The sequence below is a fragment of the Mustela lutreola genome, chromosome X, assembly GCF_030435805.1.
Source record: "Mustela lutreola isolate mMusLut2 chromosome X, mMusLut2.pri, whole genome shotgun sequence".
Taxonomy (NCBI): Eukaryota; Metazoa; Chordata; class Mammalia; order Carnivora; family Mustelidae; genus Mustela; species Mustela lutreola.
In genome coordinates this window covers 4748001-4766273 of record NC_081308.1, presented here as the reverse complement: position 1 = coordinate 4766273, position 18273 = coordinate 4748001, and the positions used below count along the sequence as shown (strand labels likewise).

The 18273-nt window shown below is 43.4% G+C and overlaps 1 pseudogene; it reads left to right on the top strand.

Moving 5' to 3' along the window:
• Window positions 1-10127: 10127 nt before the first annotated feature.
• On the top strand, window positions 10128-16527 carry LOC131822105 (trifunctional enzyme subunit beta, mitochondrial-like; annotated as a pseudogene).
• Window positions 16528-18273: the final 1746 nt, after the last annotated feature.

Below are 18273 nucleotides of genomic sequence, written 5' to 3'. Positions count from 1 at the left end.
CAAATTTGGCCCTGAGCTCCAGGCACAATGGTCATAACAGAAGAGAAGAAACATTCTCTCAATTTCCATCTCAGGTCTGAGAGTGATTTCTTCAGGGTCTTTCTCCCAGCAGTGCTATGAGACTATAGTATTAGAAAAAATACCGCCAGCAAGCTTCATGAAATAGGTCTTCGGTTAGAAGGAAACCAAGCCCATACAAATAGTCCCAAAGCTTGGGATCCTGGCCAAGCAGAGAGTAGCATCAAACCAACGTAAATCTCATTCCTTCATGTTTCAAGCTCTTAAGACATAAACCTAAAGCGGCTTGTTTCTCCTTAGGAAAAGGCTGGAGGGAAATTATCAGCATGTAATGTTTTAGATGCCCCAAAATCTAACGGACTGTATAAACTATTTCTTCCATCAAAGAGGGTCTCGGGTGCCTGGGTGGCTCAGTGGGTTAAGCCGCTGCCTTCGGCTCAGGTCATGATCTCAGGGTCCTGGGATCGAGTCCCGCGTCGGGCTCTCTGCTCAGCAGGGAGCCTGCTTCCTCCTCTCTCTCTCTCTGCCTGCCTCTCTGCCTACTTGTGATCTCCGTCTGTCAAATAAATAAATAAAATCTTTAAAAAAAAAAAAAAAAAAAAGAGGGTCTCCCTTCCAGGCTGCTGTTACTTTCAGTGCAGGATATCCGGAAGCAAAATTTATGAATCGGCAAGAATTCATTATTAAAAAGCTGTTGGAAATAAGGAATGAAGAGAGGTCAGCGTGGTCACCGGCAGCTGACGTTTTCTCTTTAACGACCTAAAAGGACCTCACAACACAACGGTTCTTTGGAAACATTCAAAATCAGAATCTCTGGAAGTCCCTGAGAATTTCATCTCAACTCAGTGGTTCTCATGAATAACCTTATTTTATTGTGGAACAAGGGCCCTAAGTCAATACAGGAAAAGGAGTTCCCAGAATCTGGATTTTGTGCCTCTTTTTGCACAAAAAGGATGGAAATTGGTGTGTCCCAAGGGAATAGACACCTACACTGTGCCTTCAATAGAGGCATCTCTCCAGACGCAAAAAGGCAGGAGAAGCCCGAGTACGTGACTCCTGCCTGAGTCGCAACCTTGAACTCCTCCTCAGAAGAGGAAACAAACTGGAAAGAACAGGAACTCAGTCCTCGTGAGCAGATCATCGGCTCTTACAAATGAACAGACGGTCCTCTGGGTGTCCTCACTCAATGTCGTCACGTCATCCTGGAGAAGACTCAGCTCTTTGTGAGCTGAACAAAACACAGAGGTTTTTTTTTTTTTTTTTTTAAGTAAATATATGTCTTGAGCGGGGGCCCCGATGAGACACGGAGACCGTTTACTGACAGAGGATTTCAGAATGGGATGACTGGAGGTCTCCCCGCAGGTCACTCTCTCATCCTGAAGATCAGAAGGTCTTTGTAGGACTGGGACGCAGCGGCCGTGCTTGGAAGGGATGCCTAACCATCCATTCGGAACGGACGGGCAGTTTTTTCTGAAAGTCACCTTGAGGGGCGTCTCACAGGAAGATTGTAGCCGCGTCACCCCCGCCACCGAGGCAAACTGCAGCAGAAAGGAAATTCCAGAGAACAAACACAGGGGAGCAGCCCCAGGTAAAGTAGAAACGCGGAAGCAGGCTCAATCAGAAGCTACATGTGAAACACAGACTTGAAAGTCAAGCTGATTTATCCCATGACTCCCCATGGAATAAGCCACCTGAATCAGTCCAGCGACACTGTTCTGCTCTGTGTCACGTCCAACGCTTCCCTCATCAACACCTTGGGCCACTCATTGCCTTTATGGAACAGGTGCATGCCAGAAAAGGCATGTCATTTGTATGAACACTGCAACGACATGATACTATAGCTAATTTATACAAGACACTCTGTTCTTGAAATGTTGTGGTTCTACCCAGTGATATTTATCAATGTCATGTAAGATATTAGATAAATCAATTAATACGTGTGGCGTGATCTCAATGCGTCCACTGACCGACTCCATGTCCATATTATGAACTGTAACGTGGAAACGTTATATCTCATAACTCAGTCGCCAATTATCAAATACGTCCTGATAATTATCAATGACACCATAATTCCTAAGGATGAATCGCCAAATTGTTTTTTTTTTACCTATTCAACAGGATCTTTGTAAAACCAGGCTAAATTTTAGTCTTCACAAGGACTGGAATGAACTTATAATATTATACACCTAACTTATTATTGATTACAAGTATACATAGGATATATGTTTTTAAGATTTTATTTATTTATTTGACAGACAGGATCACAAATAGGCAGAGAGGCAGGCAGAGAGAGAAAGGGAAGCAGGCTCCCCACTGAGCAGAGAGCCCGATGCAGGGCTTGATCCCAGGACCCTGAGATCATGACCTGAGCCGAAGGCAGAGGCTTTAACCCACTGAGCCACCCAGCACCCCAATATTTTCTTTTTAAAGATTTTTTCTTATTCACTTGACAGAGAGAGAGAGAGGGAGACCAAAGGGCATGAGTAGGGGGAGGATCAGAAGGAGAAGGAGAAGCAGACTCTTGCTAAGAAGGGTGCTTGATGGGGGGCTCGATCCCAGGAACCTGGGATCGTGACCTGAGCAGAAGGCAGTCACTTAACCAACTGAGCCACCAGGCAGCCCAGATAGGATGTTTCTTAAGAAAAAAGAAAAAAAGTCATGTCTCCCTAGAGCAAATTTATTAAACATTTAATTCAACACTCATTCATGGTACTGACCGTCTGTGACATAGGAAAAGTAAACGTCTTACCTAATGAAGTACTACAAACGTCGAGTTCATAACAAGTGTAAGACAGAATCATTTCTATTGTATTCTGCATGGGAGATATATAGATATGGAATGTAGATATAGAATAGAATAGATACAGAATAGAATGTATTATAGACTAAAATAATGCTTTATTTTGGCATTAGCCAAACAGGATAAGGATAAGAAAGAAAAATGAAGGCCACGGCTTGTGGATGAAATAATCGCCTTGTGGAAAACCCAAAATAATCCATGGGCCAAGTACTGAACAGAGGCGAGAACTGTTCAAGGTGGGCTACCGTACGATCAATATACAAGTTATATGATATTTAATGAGACGAGAAATTACTTAGAATGAATATATATATTTTTAAATTATGGTTAATCATAAGATCTATAGTACTTAGGGGCACCTGGGTGGCTCAGTTGGTTAAGCGTCTGCCTTCGGCTCAGGTCCTGATCCCAGGATCCCCATACTGAGCCCTTAGTCAGGCTCCCTCCTCAACGGGGAGTCTGCTTCTCCCTCGGCCTACAGCTCTCACTGTCTGTGCTCTCTCTCTCTCTTTGTGTCAAATAAATAAATAAAACCTTAAAAATAAAAATCTATGACACCTAGGAAAGTTAAACCTGGAAGACGTTTATAGAAAAACATGGTAAGGTAGCCTTAATACATTCGATAGTCGATTATAATTGTTGGTTCAAACATGGACGGGTCACCATCGGAAAAGAAAGGATGAGCTAGTCCAGAAATATACAAATCCATGTGTGGAAACACAACATAATATAGAGGCAGCACCACAGATTGTGCACAGACAGAGGGACTCATCACTCAGTGTGATGGGATAATTGGTGATTAATAGAAAAGAAAATAAAGAACATGGACTTACCCCCTCACATCTAAAATAAACTTCATTACTGACAGATGAGGAACATGAAAAGGAAACCTGTAAGAAACTTTTATAAGAAAATATATGGTAATGTTTCTCTGGGAAAGGAAAATATTTCTTGGACCTAATCCATCAGGAAATCCCCCAATATTCTAAGAGGCGGGCTGTTCTGCCGGGAGCATTTATTGGGTTACCTTCGGATTTAAAAAGCACATCTGTGCATATGATGGAAACAACCTCACTGTCTACATAAAGTCGTGTTCCATTAAGACCAAATGCCTGCCTCCTTCGTCCAAAGTTTCCAAGTTTCCCACGGACAAGTTCTAGCTTAGTGAGATGTTGCGGAGCAATTTTGTAAATTGAGTTGGTGAACTTGACCCGGAGTTCCTCCAAAGAATTGGGTTTTGATGAATGAACAATCAGATTAAGGTATCTGCATCATCCTCTGTTCATCTACAATTATTCAAACTTAAAATTGCCCAAGGCCCTTATGACCCCTCCTCTTGAAATGGGCCATGGTCAACCAGAATGTTTCCCTGGCACACATCTGGGAAAATACAAAGCTTCTGTTTGTGACGACGGTGTGGAGGACGGCACAGAGTCCCTTCGCGATTCAACCATGAGGGGAATAAAAAACAGCTCTGAAATCATCGTCTGTTTAAGCTACCTACTTGCAGCAGTCTTTGAAGAGATTATTTTAGTCTACAAGCCATGCATTTTTAAAAACACACCCTAGGAAAGAAATCTGGGCGTGCACACCACGGATGTACACAGATAAATGACTGTGTTCCTAGAGTTTTCTAATTGGGATGCTGTAAACTAGCCAGACCTCTCCCAAGACCAACAGGAGCAAGATGCTTCATTCTGGTAAACTCTCCAGCAAAAATATGTTTTTAATAATACAGCCCTAAGTGTTCACTCTGATAGTCAGCACCGCAGTGCGTCTGTCACAAAGATTGCCTGGGAACCGCAGTGCCTGGAGCCAGCTGAAGGGATAGAGGCGAATGAGGTAAACTTAGCAAGGCAGCCCTTCCAACTCACTCCCAGCCTACAGAGAACTCTTCGTGTATGCGTCCAAAGGCTCACCCTTCTTCTGCCCCCAGAAATGGAGAATATGATTAAACTCTGAATTCTCTCCAAACTGTGCACGAAAATGACCTACATGCCAAGGTTACTTTGTGGGCTTTACTGAAAAGGTGATTTCTTGATCCATAGTTTACAACGTGGCACGGTATCAGAGAATGAGATTAGAAACCTACATCCCACTCTCTCTACTACACGGGAAAATGTTCTCGTTCTGTACTCAGAACTGCAAAGGAAGTGTATGACTTCTTGATTGGTCGAAAGGTAGATCGAATCCCTCCCACCTGATTAATGGAGCTGATCACACTTTTCCAACCATCCAACCAGAGCTTGATGGTGTCTTCCATTCTATCTCATGTATGGCTTGGACTTTTGGGTAAAGCCTCAGTCTTCATCCCCACTGCCCCAAGTTTTGCTTCTCAGCACAATGACATCCATGTCGTTAGGCAAACTATCAAGACGTCATGGTGCTCAAGAGAAGGAAAGCTTAGATCCACATGGGTTCCCTGAATATTCACTCTTCTCTGCAGCAAAAGCAACCTGTGTGGTCTGGCTCTTGGACTCGGTTATATATCAGGGGAGTCTATCCTGTTGGGAGCATGTGCCATAGGTCTCTGGTTTACAAGATGTACAAGAAAGACTTCCCTCCCTCTCGCCAGCCTCTGGTGACCCTTTAACCCTCTCAGCACCTCCTCTCTCTTCATTACACTTCCATAAAATTCATTCCCTACACGTCACACAAAAGCTCACATGAGTCACAGGCCACGACCCAACCTACAGAGAAAGGTCCTTCAGATGACGTGTCTGTAACCACGTGAGACTACGAGCCATTGTGAGAATCGGCTTTCTCTGATGGCTTGGTCATGGCCCCAGCAGATACCATGGAGACAAGATCTAGTACACTAGAGCATTCTCATAGGATCTCAATGTTTACACAGCTCCATCCTAAAACAGTTGAGGGAAACGAGAATCCTGGTTTCTAATCACTTCACACTCTTGCTTACAGTCTACCAGGAAAAAGGGGTAGGCTTCCCAGTTCATTTCCCATGTGTACGTCATATCCTCATTCAAGATGGCGCCATGAAGCTAGCTCAGCCTTAAGAACTGCTACAGCCTGAATGTTAGTGACCCTCCAAAATTCACCTCCCACATTCGTTCCCCAATGGGATGGTATTTGGAAGCAGGGCCATTGGCAGGTGATTAGGTCACGAGGATCGTGCCCTCAGAATGGGTTCAGTGCCGGAGGTCTCCCTCACCCCTTCTGCAATGGGAGGCAATGGCGAGACGATGACCATCTCTGGACCAGGAAACATGCTCTTACAAGACACCGAGTCTGCCAGTGCCCTGATCGTGGAGTTCCAGACTCCAAAAAAATGAGAAATGGATTCTTATGTATGAACCCTCAAGTCCATAGTATCCATTACAGCAGCGCAAAAGAACAAAGACGGGGGCAGAAATTCTCACGTCACCACGGAAGAAGCCCGATTTGGCCAGACGTTGCTGTTGAAATGGATTATTCAAGTGGCCTGAGAACCAGATCAATGAAAACAAAAACACTGTCCTAGTTCGTCACACTTCCTTTAGCAAGAACGCAAACCATGTCACCCAGTCGAAGAACACTCCCTGAGTTTCAAGCCAATTTCATCTCCTGTCTTCTCCACGCTTTTATTTACTGTTTAACAACTATTTAACAACACCACACCATAGCAACACGGACCCACTGGGGCGGTCACGTGATACTCCACACCGTTCCTTGGGAACGACAGGAACCCTTTCCCACGACGACACTCAAAGAGGCATTCAGTATAGGGTTCGTTGAGCTCAGCGTAGTTCATGGAGGACCAGGCTTGGGAACGGATGACTTACCCATTTTCAGGTCCCTGGGAGTCTTATTGTTGGACCCGTTGGAGCATCTCAATTCAGGGGCTGCAGGGCAGGGATGTTGAGTCTAGATGCACAGAAGGGTCATGAACAGAATCACAGAATATCCACGTAAGCCCAATATTGCGAGGTCATAAGAACAAAAACTAAAGAAAAAGTTGCCCGATAGGAAGTACGGGATCCTTGACAAGGCTGTGACACAGAGGGCCCCCACAGTGAGGTCTGTGGTTCAGGCCACATGACTCGTCCATAGAACAGCATCTGGTCAGTAGAAAGGCTTCAATCCACCAGAGGCAAGAGGATGCTGCGCCCAGCCCTCTCGCTCTGATTTTAACTAAGGCTCTGGATCCCCCTTCTCGTTGGGTGAATGCAGGGTCCCAGAGTAGCGGCATGCGTGCCAATCTGTTAGGGCAACTAAGGGGAACGAGAACTGGTCGCTGCTCACGGAGAAACACACGTCTGAACCCGTGTGCACAGCTGGCGACGGGGAATGGAGATGAGCAAGAAACCCACGGCTGGGGCAGGGCCACCGGGTGATGGGGATGGGCCTGTTCTCTGCAGGACACGATGTGCAGGGATTACGAACGTCAAACCACGGAGGAAAGCGAGGGCAGCCCACAGGCCCAGCAGGCCTTCTAGATAGTCGCAAAGGCAGGGGCTCTGCCACCTGCTAAGCTGTTTGACCAGCAGACAGCTGACCATCTCGAGGGCCGATTCCTCGCAGACGACCTGAGAACAGTCACACCAACTCAGCACAGTCTGTAGGGTTAGGGATGAGCTCATCACAAATCTCATCCTGGACAAGAGGCCTCTCCTCTTTAGGGACAAAGAGGCACAGGAAAGGATTCATTTCTTTTTCTATCTTTCCACACGACAGGTCCCTTTGGTCTATGATTTCATAGCATATACCAGCAGTGGTGCAGGAACCCAACTGGGTCAAATCAGGAAGTGGAAGCATGTAGGTAAATTCGCTCAGTACGTTTTTTATTATTTATTTGACAGGGGAAGAGAGAGAGACACAAGGAGGGGGAGTGGTAGCAGAGGGAGGGAGAGAAGCAGACACGAACTGAGCAGGGAGCCCGATGCGAGCCTCTACCCCAGGACCCTGAGACCATGGCAGAGACCCTGAGACCCTGAGCCGAAAGCAGATGCTTAAGTCACTGGGCCACCCAGGTGCCCCTGCTTAATACATTAAACAAATATATAGTGGGTTAATTTCCAGCTCTGTCCATGACTAGCTCATGGACACGTGACAATTTATTCAAGCTCTCAGAGTCCCCTGTCCGTCAGCTCCATAAAGGAAGGGTTTCAAGGTTTTGTGGAAATGCAAAAATTACACGTGTAAAGAAAAAAAAATGTAGGTATAGATATGCATAAAGACATGTGTGCCTATATGATTGCAAATACACACACACACCACATACACACACGGTGCATGCACATTTGCAAACATACAAACTTGTACGCTCACAGATGCGTCCAAACATAGACAAATTATTTCATTTCCATGGGTTTTGTTAAAATCTCAGGAAGTAAGACTCTCTGATCTCTGCTGATCACAGAAAGTAGCCTTCTGTTGCCCATTATTATGGTGAATGTCACTTGTGAGTTTTTGTTTAAAAAATATTTTCCGGGGGCAGCTGGCTGGCTCAGTTGAAAAACCATGAGACTGTTCATCTCGGGGTCAAGAGTTTGAGCCCCATGTAGGGGAGGGGAGCAAAGGGGAGAGAAGAAGAGTGTAAAAAAGCAAAGCAAAGACGTCCCATATGAAGTCACTGGACATTGACCATTGCCATAAGCTCCTATCACACCAGATTACACAGTTGTCTAATTATTTCAATCCTAAAGGCTTGTATTGCATTTTCTAGGTCAGGTTCACAGTTTTCTATAAATTTTAGGCCTTCTGAATGTACAGCGTGACATGTACCTTCTATGACAGGTCTACCCACCTCTGAACAACACTTTCTCTGTCACTGCTATATTCCAAGCAAGAGTCACATCCCATCAATGAAGACCCAGGGATGCACGTCTCTGTGTTGATACACTTAGCTCATTATTCATACCCTGTGAATTCAGGGTATAAATTCAGGCCATACCCACACCTGAAATTATACTTGTGGATTCATCACTCTATCCTCTGTGTGTGTGTGTGTGTGTGTGTGTGTGTGTGTCTGTGCATGAGCACACGCGTGAATAAGATTTCAGCTACACCATATTTGTCACCTGCGTTTTTCCTTGCCTTTGGAACTTGACTCACTGTTTAGGGGAAAAAAAAAAAAAAAAGAACAGAGAAGAATCTCTAGACTTCCTACTGTTCCTGTGTTTCAATTATTCTGCTTTTAAGAGCACATTAAGACCACCTGTAACGGCCCACATGGTAAGAGTGTTATGGTACAGTTCACGTCAATGTTTGTCTCTCCAGGACGGGGCACTAAAGAAATACGAGGGAAGAGACAGTGAGGTCCTAATGAACATCGTGCCACACAAAGAGACCATTTCCCAGACTAATGGCCCCGTTCAGGGACATAAATGCCAAGGCAAGGCAGGGAGCCTTCAGCTGATTACAACTTTCTAATTCCGTGAGCTTTCTTCTGTAGCAGACATTGATTTACGCAGCAAAACTCAGTGCATGGGATCGAGAGAGATGGTTTGCTCCCTTCCTGGTAGAGCCGTTTTTCTCTTTGTCTTAGTCCCCGGTTTTCATTCATTGCTCTTATTGAAAAAGTCTTTAAGAACATGTTCTACATCTCCATCGATGAAACATTTGAACATGGAGTTAAATTTTGCTTTATACTGGTTTGTTTTTCACAATCTTTGAGGAGAAAGGTCACGATGACGTTGCTTTTCAACGTTTCAACTTGGAGCAGGAGCAATGACTTCAGCTGCGGACCTGGTACTAAAGCAGAGTAGGGGCCCCCTCTCCAGACTGACCCAATGTCATCCTAAAATCTAACAAGATTCCCAGGGGATCCATATGGGTCGTAAAGTTTGGGAAGCACAAAAGTGAGGCAAGGCGAGGCATCTCCTTTTGCAAAGTCAGTCCAATGCTTTTCAAATTTGATCACATGTTTAAAATTACATAAAGAGATTTTGATATATTTGTTCTATGGAAGCACTCACACTTTTAAAATGTATGCTTCCTTCGGGCTAATGTGCTACTGCCAAGATTAAGAACCGTTTTAATTAATATTGAGAAGTAAATTTTTTAAAATTTAAAAATTTTAAAAATCCCTGGGCTTTGCAAAAAAATGCAATATAAATGTTGATTTGTATGTACATATATACCCACACACACTCATAGGCAATTTTTCTTTTTTAACTGAACCAAACAGCTGATCATAAATGATTAGAATTAAGAAAAGAAAGTAACATAGGGGCACCTGGCTAGCTCAGTCACTAGAGCATGACTCTATCCTGGGGTTGTGAGTTTGAGCCCCATGTTGGCTGTAGAGATTATTTACAAATAAAATCTTTTTTAAAATCCTTAAAAAATACAAGTAGCGCGCAACAACATGAATCACGTGGATGTGAAAGTATCTGCAACGAGAACCCAGACACTACGGGACGAAGTGGAGCTTGTAAATACGGAGAAGGTTTATTCGGAAGTGCCCTACAAGCATCTCGTTCTGAGTATTTACAGAGGCTGACACCTGCACACACCAAGACCTGAAGGAGTGGAGACGATTTCCTACCTGCAAGTCAACAGGCCCCCCGCCTCAGTTTCATGAGTGTTGGCAGAAGACTAGAGATCCCGGGTCAGAGAAGAAGGAAACATTATTACTCACAGCACAACAGGAGCAGGAACACGACCCTATTTTCATCAGTTCTGCCTGCCCTGAGGTCCTTCAGGGTGAAGCAGATGTGCTGAGATGGAAGCCTACAGGGGCTGTGGGTTAAGTTCCAGGAGAGGAATTCTAAGCTTGAGGAACCTGAATGCGTTATTACACGAAGTAGACGCCGAACACCAGTGTGGTGCCGCCATCTTCCCAGGAACACATTTCGAGGGGACCACAAAACACAGCAGTCTAAATTATTGAAAACTCGGTTATGCAGACGTACTTTCCAATGAGGGCTCCTTAAAAAATGATTTTGTGTTTGCGTGTGTCCAATCAAGCCAATATTGTAAACAGGAATTCAAGTATCTGTGAGCATGCTTCTATCACTTTCATTAAATCATCTTTATAAACTGAGGTTCATTAAGTATGCCTTGACATTTAACATATTAATAAATACAGGTCAAATGTGAATGCATATGCACCGTGGTAAAACACTGAAACTGAAAATCTGTAAAAAGGAGATGATGACTTTATTGTTATCTTCTCACACAGGAATTTGCTGCTGACGTATGACGGAAGCAACAGACATGACAACGGGTATCCATTAAGTGATAATAATTTGCCAGGCAGTGCGCAAAGCTTTGTGTGTCAATGTCCCCTATAATTTACACAAAACCTTGGCACCCATTGTGTTATAGGCATAACTATTTCATGCATCAGGATGCAGATGTTTAGAGAGCCAGCCTAGTTCAAAAAGTCGCGTGAGTGGCAGCAAGGCTCTAAACACAGGACCAACCAAGTCATTCACATCTGCATTTTTGCTAATGAAAACACAAATAAAAAACAGCTTAACCAGGGACCCTAAAAACACCTGATTCTACAGACAAAGTAATGGTTTCATATTTCCCACACCTGGGTATACTCGAAACCATTATATTGTATTTCTGTTTACAGGGAATTGAAAACTATTTAAAAGAAGAAAACACCTAAATTTGTGTCGCCCAAGCTTTATGTAAAAATGACACAGTATTTATGGTCTCCTGGATGCGAGAAACACAGGCATATTTTCATCTGTTGTCTCACTTTATGAAAACAAAGAAAAATGTGCACGATCTCGATTTTTAAACAATTAAGCTTATTCTTTGCACTTCACTCCCATTTCCTCCTTATGCAGGCACACATTTTACAGCTGCAGTTCTTGCCATGAATAAAATTTGGGTTTTGTCTTTGTCATTTAATTGACACAAATATTTTGAGTGTCCTTATATAAACACAGAGATTATCATTTTAATGGCTGTCAGTTAGGTCTACCCGTTTACGAAAACGTTTCACACTCACCTATCCGCTAACATAGAATTGTTTTAATTCCCCTTTTCATTCTTTTGGATTATTTCTAAACATATGTTTATATGTATATAAAAGCATGCATAACTATGGGGTATTTACCCTAAAGATACAAATGTAGTGATCTGAAGGGGCACGTGCACCGGAATGTTTATAGCATCAATTCCAGGAAAGCCAAACTATGGAAAGAGCCTAGATGCCCATCAACAGATGAATGGATAAAGAAGATGTGGTCTATATAGACAATGGAATACTATGCAGCCATCAAAAGAAATGAAATCTTACCATTTGCGATGACGTGGATGGAACTAGACGGTATTAATGCTGAGCAGAATAAGTCCATTGGAGAAAGACAACTATCATATGATCTCCCTGATATGAGGAAGTTGAGAGGCAACATGGGGGGTTGGGAGGTAGGGAAGGGAAAAATGAAACAAGATGGGATTGGGAGGGAGACAAACCATAAGAGACTCTTAATGTCACAAAACTAACTGAGGGTTGCTGGGGGCAGGAGGAGTAGGGAGAGGGTGGCTGGGTGATGGACATTGGGGAGGGTATGTGCTATGGTGAGTGCTGTGAAGTGTGTAAGCCTGACGATTCACAGACCTGTACTCTTGGGGCTAATAACACAGTCTATGCTAATAGAAATAATTAATAAAAAAGCATACACACACACACACACACACATAGTTAACATGTTTCCACATATATTAGCCACACATATGTACGTAAAAGCAATATTAAACAGTGACGTCGGTATTCATTTCTAGCCACTTAAAAGGCTTTTATCAAATGGCCTTTCAGAAGCTTGGAACCAACACCGTGTGGTGACAGAACTTTCTTTATAAACGTAGTGGCACAGATTCCCATTACTTTATATCCCCACACTCCAAATTTATTAACCTAAAATGGAACATCATTTTTTTCTTCTTTTTTGGTCTCAGTGTAACTGGCTGCAAAGAGCAAAGCCCGCCCAAGCTAACTCGAGATCTGCTGAGACACTGTTCCACCACAGCCGGAGGCAAAGGAAAATCTATAAGGCAGGGCTCGGAAGCAAAGAGAGGAAGAGAGAGCAGGATGAGAGTAGAAGGAGCTCCTTCATCATCCGTCAGCTCGTGCACCGCCTGTCCTGTCTTCCAGGAAGACCTAACACAATCTTTTTGAGTCTCTCATGGGAACAAACTCTCCAGAGAGAACTCGAAGGGCTCTCCACCTTCCTTCGGCTCCTGCCCCGACGTCCCAACACCACAGCACACGTCTCCCCCTCACCCCCCGCAAACTGCTGACACAAGCAGGACTCGGAAGTGACAGAATTCTCAGAGAGGATGTTTCCTTGAAGGACATGCATCGAGATGCGCTGGGGGTCCAGGTAAAAGGCAGATCCTGCTACTCTGCATTTCTAACGATCTCCCAAGTGATGCTCCTGATTGGGGGACCAGACCTTGAGCCACAAAGGAAAAGACCACCCGTTCTCCAACTTGGCTGCACAGTAGAATCACCACGAGTGGTTTAACATACTAATTTAAAAATAAAATAGATATATTTTTATTAACATAGAGTGTATCATTTGCCTTAGGGGTATAGGTCTGGGACTCATCAGACTTACACACTTCACAGCACTCCCCATACTAACTTAAACATCCGGAAGCTGAGAATGACATAGCTTCCCTACAAGGACAATTCTGTTCCCTAGTGGACCACGGGCAGTATCAGGAGACATTTTTTTTGTTATTACAACATAGAAAAGGGAGGCTAGGTTACACGTGTGGAAAATCTCGAGGTTAGAGATGCTGCTCAACAATTTGCAGAGCACAGGACAGCCCTGGAGAAAGCGTTATCCAGCCCCAACGTGAGTGCCTGCAAAGTTGAGGGACCCTTGGGGCACTTTACTCCAAATCACGCCTAGTACACCCGCTGTTTACTGGTACAAAATTAACATCAAAATACGGCACTGATGGATAATTGGCTAATATATGTGGAAACATGTTAACTGAGAAAATTGACTTTTTCTAACTGTGACAAAGACTAGAAGAAGCAAGTGGTGTATTTAGTTCTCTTTTCAAATACAACAGGACAAGAGAGGAGAAGTCTGCCTGTTTTGGCAAATTCCGGAGGACTTGCCTTTGAAACTTTCGTTTCATTGAAATCATGAATCCGACAAGGCAGATTTTGGAGAAAGATCCATCGTGCCGTGATGCTTTTAAATCTCAAATTCCACAGGAAGGGCTTCCGTGTGTTTTAACATGTTATTCTTTGCATTGTGCAGTGCAGCTAAGTGCTTTATAAACAGGGTGTTTTATGACCTCCTTGAAAAGTAAACGACCCCGCATCGGCAGGATGAAAGTGGAAGCTGCCTTGGACCACTGAATCAAAGAGATAAACTTAGCACTCTGCAGAAAGTTGCAGGGGATGCTTCTTGAGAACCACTCAGGAAGGGCTTTTTTATGAATTTTATTTCATGCAGTAGCTTATCTTGTATTTTCTGTATTTCCTTTGGAGTGCTGAAAAAATTCTTCACAGAAGGAAAAAAAAAAAACCCCTCAGTTGGCATTTTTACTGAAGCACAGAAACCAGATATACGAATCGAACAAATGAAAAGAAAGCACATTTGTCACCCAGGACTCCAGAAGCAAAAAAAAAAAAAAAAAAAAAAAAAAAAAAAAAATCAAAACACTGGAAGACAGAAATTATCAGGAAGTTTTATATAACATTCCAGTAAATGACATTAATGGAAGCATTTTCGGTGCTGATGCCAACAGTTAACTCATAGCCCTCCCTAAGTTAAAAAAAAAAAAAATTAGAACAATGACAATCAACTTTTTCTTTGACCATCAACTTTTGATGACTGTGTATATACATATAGGTGTGTGTGTACATATATGTATATATACATATAGGTGTGTATACATACAAAATGTCTATGACACGTATTCACACACACACAGACACAGAACTTGCAGGATGGACTTAAAACGCAGAGGATCACGTGTCAGATTTTTTTTTACATAAATATACTTTTAAGTTTAGGTTGAGTTTCCTCTATACACATGAAAATGCATCCTTTTTATTTTGCCACCTTATTATAAGATAAAGAGATGGAAAAGGAAAAAGAAAAAGAGTAGTTCAAGAGTAGACAGTATCACGAACAGATTGACTATTGTTCCCAATTGTTGAATTGATCAACCAATAGCCATTCCTGATTGCTAAATACTCAGAAGTCTGGGCCATGACAGAGACTCAGACTCCAAAAGAGCATATTTAAATACTTCTAAAATAGTCTACATATGAAACGGATTTCATACGACCCCTGTTTTTTTTTTTTTTCAACCTAAAAATTAAATTATAGTTACTCCCAGTCTGTCTTAAAAATCTTCCCAGAACATCACAAGGGAGCCTCTGAATTTCTGCAAGAACCTCTCTGTGTATTTCCTCCAAGCAAGAGCTGCCCCAGTTGCCCAGACCCAATCAAAGAAAAGTTCACCCAATCCCAACCAAAGGAGTATCGTGGCGGTGGATTGGTGTGCACGGTCCACTTTTGAAGTCAGGCCACTTTGTAGAATGACCATGCACGATTTGGCTGGAGAAGCACTTTCTGGTTTGCGGCATTGGACCAACGTCCCAAAGGAATTTGTCGATTGTAACATCTTTGGTCCTACTGATGTGGCTGGAGAGGTTGCCTACAGAGCTGGCTTCTCTGACAAGACTCATGCTCACGCCATCACCATGGATTACAGCTCTGCCCATCAAACCCAAGACTACGCGTGTTGGTTTGATAACTTCTGGGCAGGGTGGTGGGGTCATGACCGTGAATGTCTGGAGGCTGTATTTATCATTCAAGGAAAATAAGGAACATGATGCTTGATCTTCATGAGGCCAAGACTTTGGGTCAGCAAGCACCCTTACTTAGTCTCTAGCTTCACACTAAATTTCCTATCATTAGAGCTCCCTGCAGTGGCCAAGTTCTCCACCAGTGAGAACATAGGTCACTGTGCAGATGGACTGACCACCGGCTTTGCTCTTTCCCAGATGGACTGGGATGAGTACACCTTGCCCTGACACAGCTTGGCCAAAAAGGCACAGGACTCCTCTCTGATGCTCCACTCTTCAGAGTACCAGGAAAAGATACAGATCACAAAGATGATGGCATTTCTCCTTCCTCTCTGAAGCAGATGGCCAAACTCAAAACTGCATTCATCAAGCCCTATGGCACACGAACAGCTGCAAATTCTTCTCTCCTGACTGATGGTCGATCGACAATGCTCCTTACGGCAAAAGAAAAAGTTCTGGCCATGCACTGTCCTCCGAAGGCATATGGGAGAGATCTTGTGTATGTTTCTCAGGATCCAAAAGATCAAATTTCACCTGGACCCATGTATCCAAAAGTTCTGGAAAAGGCAGTATTAACAATGAATGATACTGATGTTTTGGAACCTTATGAAGCCTCATGACGTCTTCTGAAGCCTCATGACCTCTCATGATGTCTCATGAAGCTTGTCAAGTCAGACAGTGGCTCGTTTTAAAACTGTGGATTCTGATTAGTTTGCACATAACTATGTGGGAAGAAACACCAAAGTTGGATCACCTCCTTTGGAGGAGGTTTCATATGTAGACTATTTTAGAAGTATTTAACAATGGAGGTGGACCCTGGGACACCAATCTGGAGCTAATGGTTGCCAGGTGGCCAAGGCGGCTGCCAAGATCACGGAAGGAAGGAGGCCAGTAAGGCTTAGTGGCTTCCTGGGCAGCTGCAGGGCTGGGCTATGGTATATTGGGGCAAGCTAATCCAAGATAAGAGAAAAAAAGGTGACATGGGACACTCACTTTGGGCAGTGCCAAGTGAAATCTGGAGCTCCTAGCTCCACCTAGGAAAACACAAATTGTGACCTTCTGTGAAATACTTTGGAATGAAGCCTTACAGGTGTTCTGAGCTTTCCAGTAATCCTGGCTTACCGGTACTGCCTTTGGAGGGATTTTGTAGTGACCAGAATCTCACACCCTTAAACACCGACGTTTAAGCAACTATTTTTGGTCTCTAGTGGCTAACTGAGTGGTTGCAATTGGGGCAAGAGGTTAGCTGAGATTTGGAATCGTCTCTGCAGCATTTCCAAATTTCACCCCTTCCTATTTGGGAACTAAGGAGAAGTGTTTTCTATAACATACAAAGCGATGTGTCTAAAGAAGCTTACTTATGGAAAGAGAATTCAGTTTCCTGTGGCTGAAAACTTGCAGCGGATGTTTGCATATAGAAGTATCCTGTTAATCTTAATGAGGTGAAAAATTATTAAAGAAAAAAAAGAAATAAAATTCTATACCATGTTTCATTTCATTTTGTATTAAAAAGAGAGTTGAGGGTCTCAGCTAACGTCCCCAAATCTGTGTTGGAGATTTGTGAGGAACTAATATTTATGGAGTAGACAATGTGATTTTATTTATTTATTTTTTTACATTTCTTGCATATTTCATCTTTACGGAAACACGCTTTAGTTACGATGGAATTGGTAGAGAGAGAAAGTGAACATGCATCTTCTTTGCAGGAGGACACAAGGCCAGTATTGGAATTGGAGCCTGAACCCAAAGTCACGGGTCTTGGACCATCTCCTGCTCTCTCATGTCACTGGGGATATCCCTCCAACTTTTCCAGGACGTGCCTGCCCAGACTCATTCGAATGCCATGTTGAGTGGAAACCTAACTTTCAGCCAACGTACTGCTGGTGCAGACTGATTAGATAAGAGGTAACAGCCAGTATGGATGGCGGAGGTCACGGACACAACCGGATGGGTCAAACCACAGCCAGTTCCCAAAGAGGACTCTGGTACCTCATCCCTACATTTGGATTTGTGATTCTCCTCGGCGATCTGGCTACCTTCTCTCTGCCGTTAAGCCTTGCAGTGGGGACTTTTCAAACAATCTGGAGCTAACTGGGATGTCCTACCACGCTTGGGGATGGCCTGACACCCTGATGTCATTTGAGTTCTGTGTGTACGTTTAGGTACTCCACCAGCATCGAACAGGCTTGTAAGGATGGGTGGTTGCCTTGAGTGAGTCAGACCCAGAATCATAACCTCATGAGGTTTGGTAAAGCAGGGAGAGATTTTTGGAGGAAACTAAGGAGCCCTAGACATGGACTGGCTCCTGGGCTTTGGCCAACTGCCCAATAATGCCAAGCAGTGATCATTCCCACTCCCCAACCCCGTCCCCCATGCCTGCCATGCTCTCCAAGACTTCTCAGCACAATCATGGGATAAGGCATTCTATAAATGGATCATGGAAAACTCTATAAATTTAATCACTCCATACATGATTACACGTGTATTTTTTTGATGTGAACAATACAGACGCTACTCATAGGCACATATTGTAGACCTCTGTGACTTTAGAGGTTAATTCCTATTCATTTTTACCTAATTATTTATTGCCTCATTTTATAATACATGTTTATGTCACATTAATAAAATGTGTGCGTGTGGGTGCGTATATATTGTGGGCATTGTCTATTTTGGCCATAATGATCTTAAAAGGATCCTTTTAAATAAAACT